General features: G+C 42.8%; 1 pseudogene; it reads left to right on the forward strand.

The window, feature by feature from the left end:
- Positions 1-10,098: 10,098 nt before the first annotated feature.
- On the forward strand, positions 10,099-12,258 carry LOC101350399 (heat shock protein HSP 90-alpha pseudogene; annotated as a pseudogene).
- The last annotated feature ends 1,509 nt before the right edge of the window (positions 12,259-13,767 follow it).

Genomic DNA, 13,767 nt, shown 5'->3' on the forward strand with positions numbered 1-13,767 from the left:
CACTGTGCTACCTCTTACTTAGCATTGACACCATCTCAGGGCTCTTGAAATGCCATGTTACCATAACTCCCTCCACCTCTTCTTTGCCTTGTCTCCCTGCTATTATAAGTGGACTTGATCTTCCCAATAACCACGAACCAGTTCTTTCCTCTGGAGAGAACTGGAGGTTCTGGAGTCAGACAGTCCTGGGCTCAAATTACAGCTCGGCAACTCACTAGCAGTGTGACCTCTGTTTTTCTCTGTGCCTCAGTTTCCTGATTTGTAAAATAGGGGTAATAATGGTAATGACCTCATAAGGTGGTCGTGAGCATTTAGGTCAAGCAGGGTGGATTCTCTACCACCACCTCCTGTTGCATCTCCCCCAGCCCAGCCCTAGCATCCTGCAGGGGGAAATGGTGCTTCACGCCCTTTCACTTATCAGTCTCACCCTCCGTGTCTGTCTCTTCCTGTTCCAAATGAAAGGCAGCCCTCAGTTACAGATTCCCTAGGCTTTTCAAAACTTGGTAATTACAATTCCTCCCAGGAGATCAGAGAAACCCATTTCCCTAGCATGCTATACAGGAATGCTATTGTCATTTGGTAACTGAAACATGGCCAAGGTGGCCCAGTCTACCTCTTTCTTCCCTGCTCTTAGCATAAGCAGAGAATAGAAACTTGACTGAACCATATCCCAGGAGCACCCCGTGGCCAGGGCCCCTGGGAGAGAAATTCACAGCAAGGAAAGGCACCCATTTCAAAGATTTATTTGGAATCCCAGAATTTCTTGCTATACCACTGACTATGAAGTAATCTTCTGCCACTTGCCTTCTATACAGATAGTGTTTAAATACTAGACAGGAAATATAAATTATCCAGTATCTTTCCTCACCTTCATAAATGTCTTTGTCCTATAATTCCAGTCTCCTCTAGTTACTACTGGTGTCTTGTATCTTGAGCTCAGTGGGATAGGAATACTGATAAGTATGCAGTGAGAATAGAAAGAGAAGGTCCCTTTGCTTAGTTTCTCAACCACAGGCCGAGCCCTAACCCTGGCCACTGTCTGAGCCCTAATCTTGGCCCATAATGTTCCCTAAACCTGTTCACAGACTGAGCCTAAACCCTAGTAACTGAGAGCCCTTAATCTTATTTACAGGCTGAGTATACAATTGCAGAACGAGGAAACTCAGACCTAGATAGGTAAAGCAACTTGGCCAGCATCACACAGAACCAATCTTCCATCCCAGCCATATACTGACCTTTAACTTCAGCCTATGATTTTAGCCACAAAGGACAAGACTACAAGGGTGTGGATGCATCCATGCAAAGGCATCCCTATTAGTAAGGTTCCAGAGCAAAGGACAGGTGGGTGGACAGCTCATCTTTTTCTCTGAGGGAGAGCCTGGCTGTTCCAGTCTTCCCAAAGTGTTGGGGCTCTTAAAAACAATTCTTGCCTAGGGAGAGTGATTTGTATGACGAAAGAAATCAATAAATTGCTACTGAATACAGTCCAGCCTCACTTATTCACACTAATTGGAGGTAGCCCTTCAAATTAGTGGACCATCTGTATTGTAGGTTACTTGTAAAGAAATGACGTTTTATTGCTTTGAATAATTCACAGTAACTCCAAGTAAGCTAATAAATTGTAGCTTAATCGAGGTCTTGGGAGACTTGCCTTAATGACATGAAAAGAATCCCCAGCATCAATTGTTTGTATGCAAATGGTGCTGCCAAAGAAGCTACCAAGTTTGCTGCCTTGAAGTATGGAAATCCCACTCACGACATCCATTTATTCAGATGACTCCTTCTGCCCAGTGTGGGCAAAGTAAGGCCAGGTAGGGCCCAAGCCATCCCCATTTGATACTCATGGAGTTTCTCTTAATGAGGTTTTACTATAAAAGGAAACAATTGCAGAATGACCTTAGAAGCAACAGGTGCAATCCATTCACCAATGGACTAAAAAGATGGTTTGGGAATACTGTCATTTCCTTTAATTTTTTTTTCTAAGAAGACTTGGAAAAATAAGAGTTACCAACACAAGTCAAGTACCTCAGTGCTTTGTCAAAATCCGGAACAAACATTAAGAGGAAAAAATCTGAAGGTCGAGGAAGGGAAATAAACAAGAAGAGTAAGTAAAGCATGAATCATCCATTATCACCTGATGGCTCCTTAAAAATAAAAATAAAATCATGGCAGGAAATGGAGCCCATGCCACAGTTTGGCATTTTGATAGAGTGACTTGGCACAGACTCCTTGCCCTTTTATTCCACAGAAATAAGTAACCTTTGGCTTCTGACTGGGATTGCCTTTTTCTCAAGGCCTCACAGAGCACAAGGTTAGAAGATGCTCACCAAGCACCAATGCCCACTTCTCTCCTGGGCACTGTGATTGGAGACAAGAGAGGCATTTTTTGTGGTAAATGTATATGCAACAAAACATCTGCCATTTCATCATTCTTCACGTCTCCAATTCAGTGACGTTAGTTCTGTCATTTTGATGACTAGGGTGCTCCTGACCTAAGCAAGCCATGGTCTTTCCAATCGCCTCATATGCATGTGAAAGTTGGACAATGAAAAGGAAGACCAAAGAAGAACTGATACATTTGAATTGTGTTAGTAAAGAATACTGAACATACCATGGACTGCCAGAAGAAGGAACAAATCTATCTTGGAAGAAGTACAGCCAGAATGATACTTAGAAGTGAGGATGGAGAGACTTTGTCTTGCTTACTTTGGACACGTAATCAGGAGGGACCAGTCCCTGGAGAAGGATATCACTCTTGGTAAAGTAGAGGGTCAGTGAAAAAGAGGAAGACCCTCAATGAGATGGACTGACACAGTGGCTGCAACAATGGGCTCAAACATAGCAACGATTGTGAGGATGACGCAGGACTGGGCAGTGTTTCATTCTGTTGTTCACAGGATCGCTATGAGCCAGAACCAACTCAATGTCACCTAACAACGTAACAACATGAGTCAGAACCAACTTGACGGCACTTAACAACAAAACCAGTTATGTTTATCATGTTGTTCAACCATTACCACTACCCATTTCCAAATTTTCCCATCACCCTTAATAGAAGCTCAGTGTCCACTAAGCAATGAGTTTTCCTTTCTCCCTCCCTCCCACCCCTGGTAACCACAAATAAGCTTTGGTCTCTATATACTTGCCTATTCTAGAGAGTTCATATAAGCGGGATCATACAGTATTTGTCCTTTTGTGATTGACTTTTCACTCAGCATAAAGTTTTCAAGGTTCATCCATGTTGTAGCATGTATCAAGACTTCATTTCTCTTTATGTCTGAAGAATATTCCATCGCATGTATGTACCACATTTATCAATTCACCTGTTGATGGTCATTTAAGCTGTTTCCCTCTTGGCTATTGTGAATAGGTCTGCAGTGACCACTGATGTACATGTAAAGAAAAGCATATTTTATTTGCTTGTATTTAATTTTACGCTCACCTTGTTTCCCAAAGACTTTGAGGTGGCTTAAAACAATAAAATTATAAATCATGACCAGGGGAAATATCAATAGAAAACTTTAAAATGAAGTGTCAAAGAACTCAAAGGCCATATAGAGTTGAACTACAGGGAGCTAAAAAGAGGTACAGTTGGGATTCAAACTGGCTTAGTCCAATACATCACCTCCTGAAAGAGCACAGGCTCCCCAGATGGATCTATCTATAAGTGTGATCTTGGGCCAGATGCCCAACTTCTCTGAGCCTCAGTTTCTTCATCTGAATAATGGGACTAATAAATATTATCTATTTCATAGAGGGTTGTGAGGATTCAATAAGATGATATCTGTAAACCACTGAACCCCACTGTCTAGAAGAGGACTCATGCTCAGTAAATAGTCGGTATGAGAGCAGACATGAAGGCAGCCTCACATTATGCAATACAAAGCATTTACTCATGATGACTTCTCATTTGATCCTCACACCAGCAAGACCTTGGGCCCAGAATAACAGAAAAGGGAGAGCAGAGAAAGGGGGGAATACTTGGAGAAAGCTTCCTGCAGGAGGTGCTACTCCAATTGGATCTTCTGAAGGGCAGGTAGTATTTGAGGAGATGGACCTAAAGTTCAGATGAGGATTGAGCTGGCAGTGTATGAAGACAGTAAGAAGAGTTTCCCTAACTAGAGCAGGGGGACAGGTAGGAAATAAGGGTGGGGAGGGGAGGATAGGGCCGAATCAGCTCATGGAGCTGCTTGAATCTAATCAGACACTGAAGGAATTTGGGCCCCTTTGGCAGGAAATGGGGAGTCATTGAAGGAGTTCGAGCAGGTTGAGCAGGGGAAGGATGTGACATGTTGAAAGGGATGTTTTCAAAGGTGGGGTCTGTCTGCTGCTGTCTGCTATGTGCAGGCTAGGGTGGGGGCTGGAAGGAGGCAGAGACTGGCTGACCAGCTGCAGTTGTCCAAGGAAGAGAGAGATGATGAGAAATCAAGCTAAGGCAATGGGAATGGAGAAGATGGGCCAGCCCCAGTTCAAATCAGGGGCACCTGAGAGAAAAGGATTTGCAATCCACATACTTCTCCTCTAGATCCAAAACTCCATGAGAACAGGAACCGTACAAGCCTTGTTCATCACTGTGCCCCCGAAGACCTGGCACAGTGCTTGGCACATAGTAGGGGCTCAACAAGTGTGAATGAATGAGTGAGTGAATGTATACTTGCCTCCATGCAGACGACACGCTGAATAAGAATAAGAATGATTGCTTGGTCAACAAGAAGTACAGGGAAAACAAAATAGAGGGTCATACAAAAAAAATCCCATCTCTTTAACTGACTTTCTTTCACCATCCCTGAACCTACGCTGACAATCTGGTGTAGGAAGACAGCCCAGCAGAGAGCCGGAACCAGCTGGGAAAGAAGCCACCTAAAACAGAACACAAGTTGGCAGTAATGCTCTGTAGGAAGCATATCAATCACACATCACTGGAAACTTCACGTGCTATATGAACATTACAAAGCAGGTAATTTATAGATGAAGGCATGAAAAATGGGGTTATTTTCCTTACACAAGGATTCACTAAGGATCCATTTAAAGTAGCAAACCACTTTGCCATTGTACTTAATTTCAGACCAGGATTTGACTTGCTAAAATTGGATTCCCATCCAAGACAATGCAGAGTACTGGAAAAAGCATTGATTTGGGAGTCTGGCGACCTAACTCGTAGTAGAGTGTGGTGGTTAAGAGCACAGGCCCTGGAGTCAGGCTGCCTGAGTTTAAATCCTGGCTACTCCACTGACTAGCTAGCTGTGCGGCCTCGGGCAAATGGCTTAGCCTTTCTGAGGTTCAGTTTTCTCATCTGTAAAAATGTGCTAATACAATGTTTGATTCTACCTCATAAGGTTGTTTTGAGGATTAAATGGAGATAATGCATGCGATGTGTTCAGCAATACCTATAAACTCTCAGTAAGTATTGTCTGTTACTCTTAATCTTAACTATAAGACCTTGTTGTTGTAGTGTGTACCATCGAGTCAAAATCGACTGGAAGGCACCTAACAACAACAACAACAATATGACCTCAGACAAGTCACTTCCCTTCTCTGGGACTTAGTTTCCTCATTTGTAAAATGAACCTAAGGTGTTTTTTATGCATACCTTAAGGCTGTGGTCCCTACCTGTACTACCAATTCATCTGCTAACACAGATAAGGGCATCTCCATTCCCCAGGGTCTTCAAATGAGAACTTTGCCATTAGAAGGACCGTTGGGATTCACAGAAAAGAGAGAAGGCTCAAAAAGATGCAAGACTAATATAGATGCATTGTCCTCGATATACTTTGTAAATGTCCTAACACATTCACTCAACTGTCGCCCTCAAACTTTAGCCCCTCCCTCCCAAGCTGCCCCACTTCCTTATCCATCTTTAACCCAAGTCCTAAGGCAGAGCAAGTCCAAGAGCAGTTCTCTCTTGTGGACATCTTACCCAGCCAACCCCATCTTTGGAATTAGGACCCCAAGTTCTTCCTTTAGGTTTCTCTTCCCCACCCCACCTCCACTCCAACCCAAGAAATTGTAATCTCGTCGACCTCTGCTGCCCACGGCTGTCTGGCTCCAGATGTGCTAGATCCAGTTGGGTTGGTTAAGTCTGCTTCCAAGCACCTACGTGTTTCTCCAGCACCTAGCTGCCACCCTGACCTCAGGAATACAATGTAGCCTGATTTTGTCTTCCATAACATCCACACTCTCCCCTAGTCCTCACAAATGCACTCTCTTTCCTATTTAGACCCTACACACCCAAGCCACAGCTGGTGTGGTCCGAGTTTGGAGCTGTTGTCTTCAGTGAAAAAAGTGGGCTGCTGGAGCCATCCATATTCTCTCATCTAAGTCGCCTTCTCAAATACTCCACAATCATTTATTGAACACTTACTGTGTGCCAGGCACTGTGCTAAACGCTACACATGGGTTATCTTATTGAATCCTGGCAATAACCCTGCATGTAGGTAAAATTATTATTATCCCCATTTTATAGATGAAGAAACAGAGACTCAGAAAGGTGAATGTCTTGCCCAAGGTCAGAGAGCCAGTGAGTAGCAGAGATAGGACTGAAAAACAGATCTGTCTAGCTCCAAAGCCTGTATTCTTAACCACTAGCCACAGAGTGGAGGGTAGTTTGAAAGGGAAAAGAGTGGAGGCAGGCAAACCAGTTAGGGACTGTGGCAATAGTCCAGGGGCAGAAAGCAGAGGAAATGATAATCTTTAGATGTATTTAGGAGGTGGATTTGACAAGACGTGGTGGCTGATTGAAGGGAGAGGGAGAGGGAAGGGTCTGAAATGGCTTGGGCAACTGGGTGGATTGGGGTGCCAGTCATTGAGATAGGAACATTGGAGATCATTGGATGAGGACCACGTTGGGGTGTCAGAGAAATGAAGAGATCCATTTGGGCATGCTGAGTGTGAGAAGCCTGGGAGATATCCATGGGGAGATGGTCAGTGGGCAATTGGTTATATGAGTCTATTATTGTTAGGTGCCATCAAGTTGATTCCAACTCATAGCAACCCAACGTGACAGAGTAGAGCTGCCCCATTGGATTTCCTAGGCTGTAATCTTTACGGGGAGCCCTGGTGGCCCAGTGGTTAAGAGCTTGGCTGCTAACCAAAAGGTCAGCAGTTCTAATCCACTAGACACTCCTTGGAAACCTATGGGGCAGTTCTACTCTGCCCTACAGGGCTGCTATGAGTTGGAATCGACTCGACGGCAACAGGTTTTTAATCTTTACAGAAGCAGATTGCTAGGTCTTTCTCCCGAAGAGCTGCTGGATGGGTCAAACCACCAACCTTTTGGTTAGCAGCCGAGTGCTTAACAGTTGTGTCACCAGGGCTACCATTATATATGAGTCAGGAGGAGCCGTGGTGGCACAGTGTTTAAGAGCTCGGTTGCTAACCAAAAGGTTGGCAATCTGAATCCACTAGCCGCTCCTTGGAAATCCTATGGGGGGCAGTTCTACTCTGTCCTATAGGATCGCTATGAGTCAGAATTGATTCTACAGCAATGAGTTAGGTTAGATTTAGGTTAGAGCTCAGGAAAGATGTCTGGGCTGGCATCATGTAACGGGTGCAATTTCCGGGGGAGAGTGTATTGCATGAGAAAAGAAGAGAGCTGAGGCCAGAACATCAATATTTAAAGGGAAGTAGAAGAGGGGCCTACGTAGAGGGCTGAGAAAAAGCAGCCATGGATGTAAGAGGAAAACCAGGAAAAAGGATTGGCCAGGAAGTCAAAGAAGGAGAGGGTTTCAAGGAAGAAACAGTTCTTCCAGGTCAGCTACCACATAGAGGTCAGTATCCTTAAAATAGTCTCTAGATTTTGTAATTAGAAGGCTGTTCTGGTTATCTATTGCTGTGTAACAAAATACCTGTTGCAGTCAAGTCAATTCTGACTCCTGGTGACCTCACATGTTACAGAGTAGAACTGCTCCATAGGGTTTTCTTGGCTATAATCTTTACAGAAGCAGATCACCAGGCCTTTCTTCCCTGGCATGGCTGGGTGGTTTGAACTGCCAACCTTTAGGTTAGTAGTCAACACAAACCATTTGTACCACCTAGTGATCTATATAACAAAAGTTTTAGTCACCCTAAAACTCAGTAGTTTAAAACAACAAGAATCATTGTATTCTCCTATTATTTCCCATGGTTTCTGTGGGTCAGGAATTTGGGAAAAGGAGCAGCTCTGGCTCAGGGTCTCTCATATGGTTGTAGTCAGAGAGTGAGTGGAGCTGGAACACTTGCGGTGAGGGGTGGTTGGATGGGCATCTCTCTCTCCCTTCCTATGGTCTTAGGCCTCTCCCTTCCACGTCTCTGTATGGGCTACTTGAAGCTTCCTCACAGCGTGGAGGCCTCAAGGTAGCTGGACTGCTTACATGGAACCTGAAGGCTTCAAGACTGAATGTTCCAGCAAGCAAGGCAGAGTTGTCTTGCCTTTATGACCTAGCCTCAGAAGTCATACGGCATCACTTTCATCATGCTCTATTGGTCAAAATAGTCACACAAACCTGCCCAGTTTCAAAAGAGGAGACATAGACCCTGCCTCTCAATGGGAGGATACACAAAGGTCATTGGTAATTTAACAAGAGCATATTTAGTAGAGTGGTAGATGGTGGGTTAGGGTGAGGATGGAAAATTTTTCAAAAGGGCATTAAAGACTTGAACCAATGAAAAGATATGGTATGTATGTTCTAGGATAAAAAGATTCAGTCTTATAAACATATACATTCTCTCCCAGCTTCATTCAAACATTTAATGCAATCTCAATCAGAATCATAACATGAACTTTTATAGGACGTGATGAGCTGATCTTGAGATCATCTAGAGAAGAAAATATACAATATGACTGTTTGAAAGGAGCCTTGGGGGCCCAACAGTTAGGCACTCAGCTGCTAACCAAAAGGTTGGCAGTTCAAATCCACCCAGTGGCTTTGTGGGAGAAAGACCTGGCAATCTGCTCCCGTAAAGATTATAGCCAAGAAAACCCTATGAGACAGTTCTATTCTGTTACATGGGGTCACTATGAGTCTGAATCAACTCGACGGCACCCAACAACAACAAGTGTTTGAAAAGGGAGGAGCAGGGCTTGCTCTAACAGCAATCAAAACATAACAGCAGTGTGGTATTGGCATAGTCACAGACAAACAGATCAATGGAACAAGAGGGAGTTTAATACACTTCCATGTATATGTGAGAATTTAATACTAAACAATTTATTTTATAAGGATCAGCACAAAGCCAGTTCCTATGAGGCGGAGGTTAAAGATGTCCCAAATGTCCAGCTTTTCCAAGCTGCTGTACCACTCCATGATCTCTAACATCAACTACTCCCTTTCCCCTCAGTACTCTCCCTCCTGTCTTTGGGTTCCCTAATTCACTTCAGCGTCTCACAGAACTCACGAACTGTATAAAGGAAATAGCTCATGCAGTTGTGGAGTCTGGCAAATCCCAAATTCGTGGGTCAGAGGTAGGCTTCTCCCAACTCATGTGGCTGCAGGGGCTGACGAACCCAAACTGGCAGTTCAGACCACAGGTTGCTGGCTCACAAGGCTGCGGAAGCTGACAAATCAGGTCACACGATAGGCCACCGGCCCAAGGGGCTGTGGAGGCCAGAGAATCCCAGAATCAGCAGGTCAGACAGCAGGCCTCTGGGGAGGTCAACTGATCACAAATCGGACACGGGATCCAGATGCAGAGAGAGAGAACCTGGCCAGGACACACACACATATCTTAGATGCAGGTCACACCCCAGGAAAGGGTGTAACTTTAATAAGGGTGGGGCTTGAGTGATGCCCTCCTGCAAGGCTGAGACCCAAGACACACCTTATACCAATCCTGCCTCATCAACATGTAGAGGTCAGGATCCACAACACACAAAATGGAGGACAACCACACAATACTGGGAATCATGGCCTAGCCAAGTTGACACATAACCCCAACCATCACAGGTTCCATATATCTTATTTGCATAGTCCCACTCAATCATTGTGTGTGAGTCACGAAGACCATGGCTAGAAGGGCCATATTAAGTAGTTCATTGCACTGCAAATATACACTAAATAGTTGCTTCTGAGTCCTGGTGCTGCTGTACTGTAGAGCCCATGCCGTCCTTTTGCCAAGATACCTGAGGAGACCCAGACCCAAGACCAGCCCATGGAGCAGGAGTTGGGGGAGACGTTTGCCTTCCAGGCCGAAATTGCCCAGTTGATGTCCTCGATCATCAATGCTTTCCACTCAAACAAAAAGATCTTTCTGAGGTAGCTGATTTCAAATTCATCACATGCTCTGGACAAAATCAGATATGAAAGCTTGACAGATCCCAGTCAGCTAGACTCTGGGAAAGAGCTGCATATTAATCTCACACTAAACAAGCAAGAGTGAACCCTTATGATTGTGAGCAATGGAATTGGGATGACCAAGGCCAACTTGATCAATAACCTTGGTACCATCATCAAGTTGGGGACCAAAGCATTCATGGAAGCTTTGCAGGCTGGCACAGACATCTCCATGATTGGCCAGTTTGATGTGGGGTTTTTACTCTGCATATTTGGTTGCTGAGAAAGTGACTGTGATCGCCAAACATAACAATGATGAGCAGTATGCATGGGAGTCTTCACAGTTCACAGTTAGGACAGACACAGGTGAACTTATGGGTTGTGGAACAAAGGTTATCCTGCATCTGAAAGAAGATCAAACTGAGTACTCGGAGGATAGAAGAATGAAGGAGATAGCAAAGAAACACTCTCAGTTTATTGGCTATCCAATTACTCTTTTTGTGGAGAATGAATGAGATAAAGATGTGAGTGATGATGAGGCTGAAGAAAAGGAAAATAAAGAGGAAGAAAAACAAAAAGAAGAAAAGGAGTCTGGTGACAAGCCTGAAATAGAAGATGTTGGTTCTGATGAGAAGGAACAAAAGAAGGATGGTGACCAGAAGAAGAAAAAGAAGATCAAGGAAAAATACATTGACCAAGAGGTACTCAGCAAAACAAAGCCCATTTGGACCAGAAATCTTGATGATATTACCAATGAAGAATATGGAGAATTCTATAAGAGCTTGACCAATGACTGGGAAGACCACTTGGCCGTGAAGCATTTCTCAGTTGAAGGACAGTTAGAATTCAGAGCCCTTCTCTTTGTCCCAAGACGTGCTCCCTTTGACCTGTTTGAAAACAGAAAGAAAAGGAACAACATACATATACAGAGTTTCATCATGGATAACTGTGAGGAGCTAATTTCCGAATATCTGAATTTCATTAGAGGCATGGTGGACTCCTCTAAATATTTCCTGTGAGATGTTGCAACAAAGCAAAATTTTGAAAGTTATCAGGAAGATTTTAGTCAAAAAGTGCTTAGAAGTCTTCACTGAACTGGCGGAAGATAAAGAGAACTACAAAAAGTTTTATAAGCAATTCTCTAAAAACATTAAGCTTGTAATACACGAAGACTCTCAAAATCGGAAGTTTTCAGATCTGTTAAGATGCTACACATCTGCTTCAGGCGATGAGATGGTTTCTCTCAAGGACTATTGCATCAGAATGAAAGAAAACCAGAGACACATCTACTACATCACTGGTGAAACCAAGGACCAAGTCGCTAACCCGGCCTTTGTGAAACTTCTCTGGAAGCACGGCTTAGAAGTGATCTATATAATCGAGCCCATTGATGAGTACTGTGTCCAACAGCGAAAGGAATTTGAGGGGAAGACTTCAGTGTCGGTCACCAAAGAGGACTTGGAACTTCCAGGAGATGAAGAGAAAAAGAAACAGGAAGAGAAAAAAACGAAGTTTGTAAACCTCTGCCAAATCATGAAAGACCTCTTGGAGAAAAATGTTGAAAAGGTGGTGTCAAACTGATTGGTCACATCTCCGTGCTGCATTGTCACAAGCACAAGCACATATATGGCTGGATGGCAAACATGGAAAGAATCATGAAGGCTCAAACCCTAAGAGACAACTCGACAATGGGCTACATGCCAGCAAAGAAACACCAGGAGATAAACCCTGACCATTCCATTACTGAGACCTTACGGCAAAAGGCCGAGGCTGACAAGAATGATAAGTCTGTGAAGGATCTCTCTTACTCTGCGGAACTGCACTCCTGTCTTCTGGCTTTAGTCTAGAAGATTCCCAGACACATGCTAACAGGATCTATAGGATGATCAAACTTGGTCTGGGTATTGATGAAGATGGCCCTACTGCTGACGAAACCAGCACTGCTGTCACTGAAGTAATGCCACCCCCTGAAGGAGACGATGACACGTCGTACATGGAAGAAGTCGACTGAGCTCTGCCTGAGGAATCACTTGTACCTGTGCTCAATATTTTATCTTCGTTCCCTCTGATAATATATTTTCCAGGATTGTTTTCTTTATTTTTGTTAACATTTTAAAAATCTGTATGGCATGACAATAACTAAGGGGAAGATAAGATTTCTTTCTACTTCTAAGTGTGATACTGTGATACTTCAGGCACTAAAGCAGAGCTAGTAATGTTTTTCTAGTTTCACACTGGCTTATGTAACCTAATGTTAACTCAATGGTCTAAAGTGTTTAGCTATTAAGCGGATTCCTTAGTAAACCAAATGTTTTGTCACTGAAGTGTTGAGATATACCTTGGATGTTTAAAAGAAAAATCTTTGTTAAAATAACTTAAGTTTCATCTTCTAGGGTCTTCTTTTTAAGTCTTTCATCCCCTGTAGTCACCAACTCTGCAAGTATTAGGCCTCTAGGAGTTAGTATGTTACGCTGAACCAACTTGATGGGGCCTAAGTATCCGTTTTCCAAAGAAAAAAGTATTGATTAGAGTAGCAAAATTCGATGCCTACCTAGGCTATTGTAAAGGCGGTTTGAAAAGTAACTCCACTAAGCTTGTGAGTGGAAATGTAGCGTCCAAATCATCTGCTACGTCAAAAGGTTGTAACGAATACAGTTAAATTAAAAAGAAAATATATATATATATATATATATATACACGCTAAATAAGGCATTTAAAATCAATGAGGAAAGGATGTACTAGTCCATAAATGGCGTTGGGACAGTTAGCTGTTAAATGGGGAGAAAAAGACAATATTGTTGAATCCGTACCTCTTATCATGTTCAAACATAAAGTCCAGGTGGATTAATGACCTAAACACACATGCATTCACAAAAAAAATACTCTAATACTCTATAAGAAAATATAGGCTAATACTTCCTTTTTAAGTCAGTCACAAATCCTAGACATTGTAAAAGAATATCTTGATAGACTTTTGAGTACATAAAATTTTTTAAATCTCTAAAATTAAAAACATAGACAAAGTTAAAAGAGAGAAAATATTTGTAGCATGTAAAAATTTATAATATATCAAACAGATAAAGAATGATTATGCAGAATATATAAGATCCCCTTTTTAAATCAATAAGAAAAAGACAAACAACCCAATTGGAAAATGGACTAAGGACAGGAACAAATATTCATAGATGAAGAAAAAATAAAAGGCAAGTAAACATATAAAAAGGTGCTCAACCCTGACTAGCAACCAGGTAAACGAAAATGAAACAGCAAGAGACCAATTTTCACCCATCAGATTGACAAAATTGTAAACCATTGATGATAACTAGTGTTGATGAGGTTGGAGAAACAGCTATTTTCATACCCTGTTGGTAGGAGTGTGAACTGGTACAGCTTTTCTTGGAGGGCAATTTGGCAGAATCTACTGAAATGAAAACTGTACCCTTTTCTACCTCTAGACATGGATCCTAGAGATTTTCATTGCACTTGTTTGTAATAATGCAAAGCCAGAAACAACTGTAAT

The sequence above is a fragment of the Trichechus manatus genome, unplaced genomic scaffold (genome assembly GCF_000243295.1).
Source record: "Trichechus manatus latirostris isolate Lorelei unplaced genomic scaffold, TriManLat1.0 scaffold00066, whole genome shotgun sequence".
Taxonomy (NCBI): domain Eukaryota; kingdom Metazoa; phylum Chordata; class Mammalia; order Sirenia; family Trichechidae; genus Trichechus; species Trichechus manatus.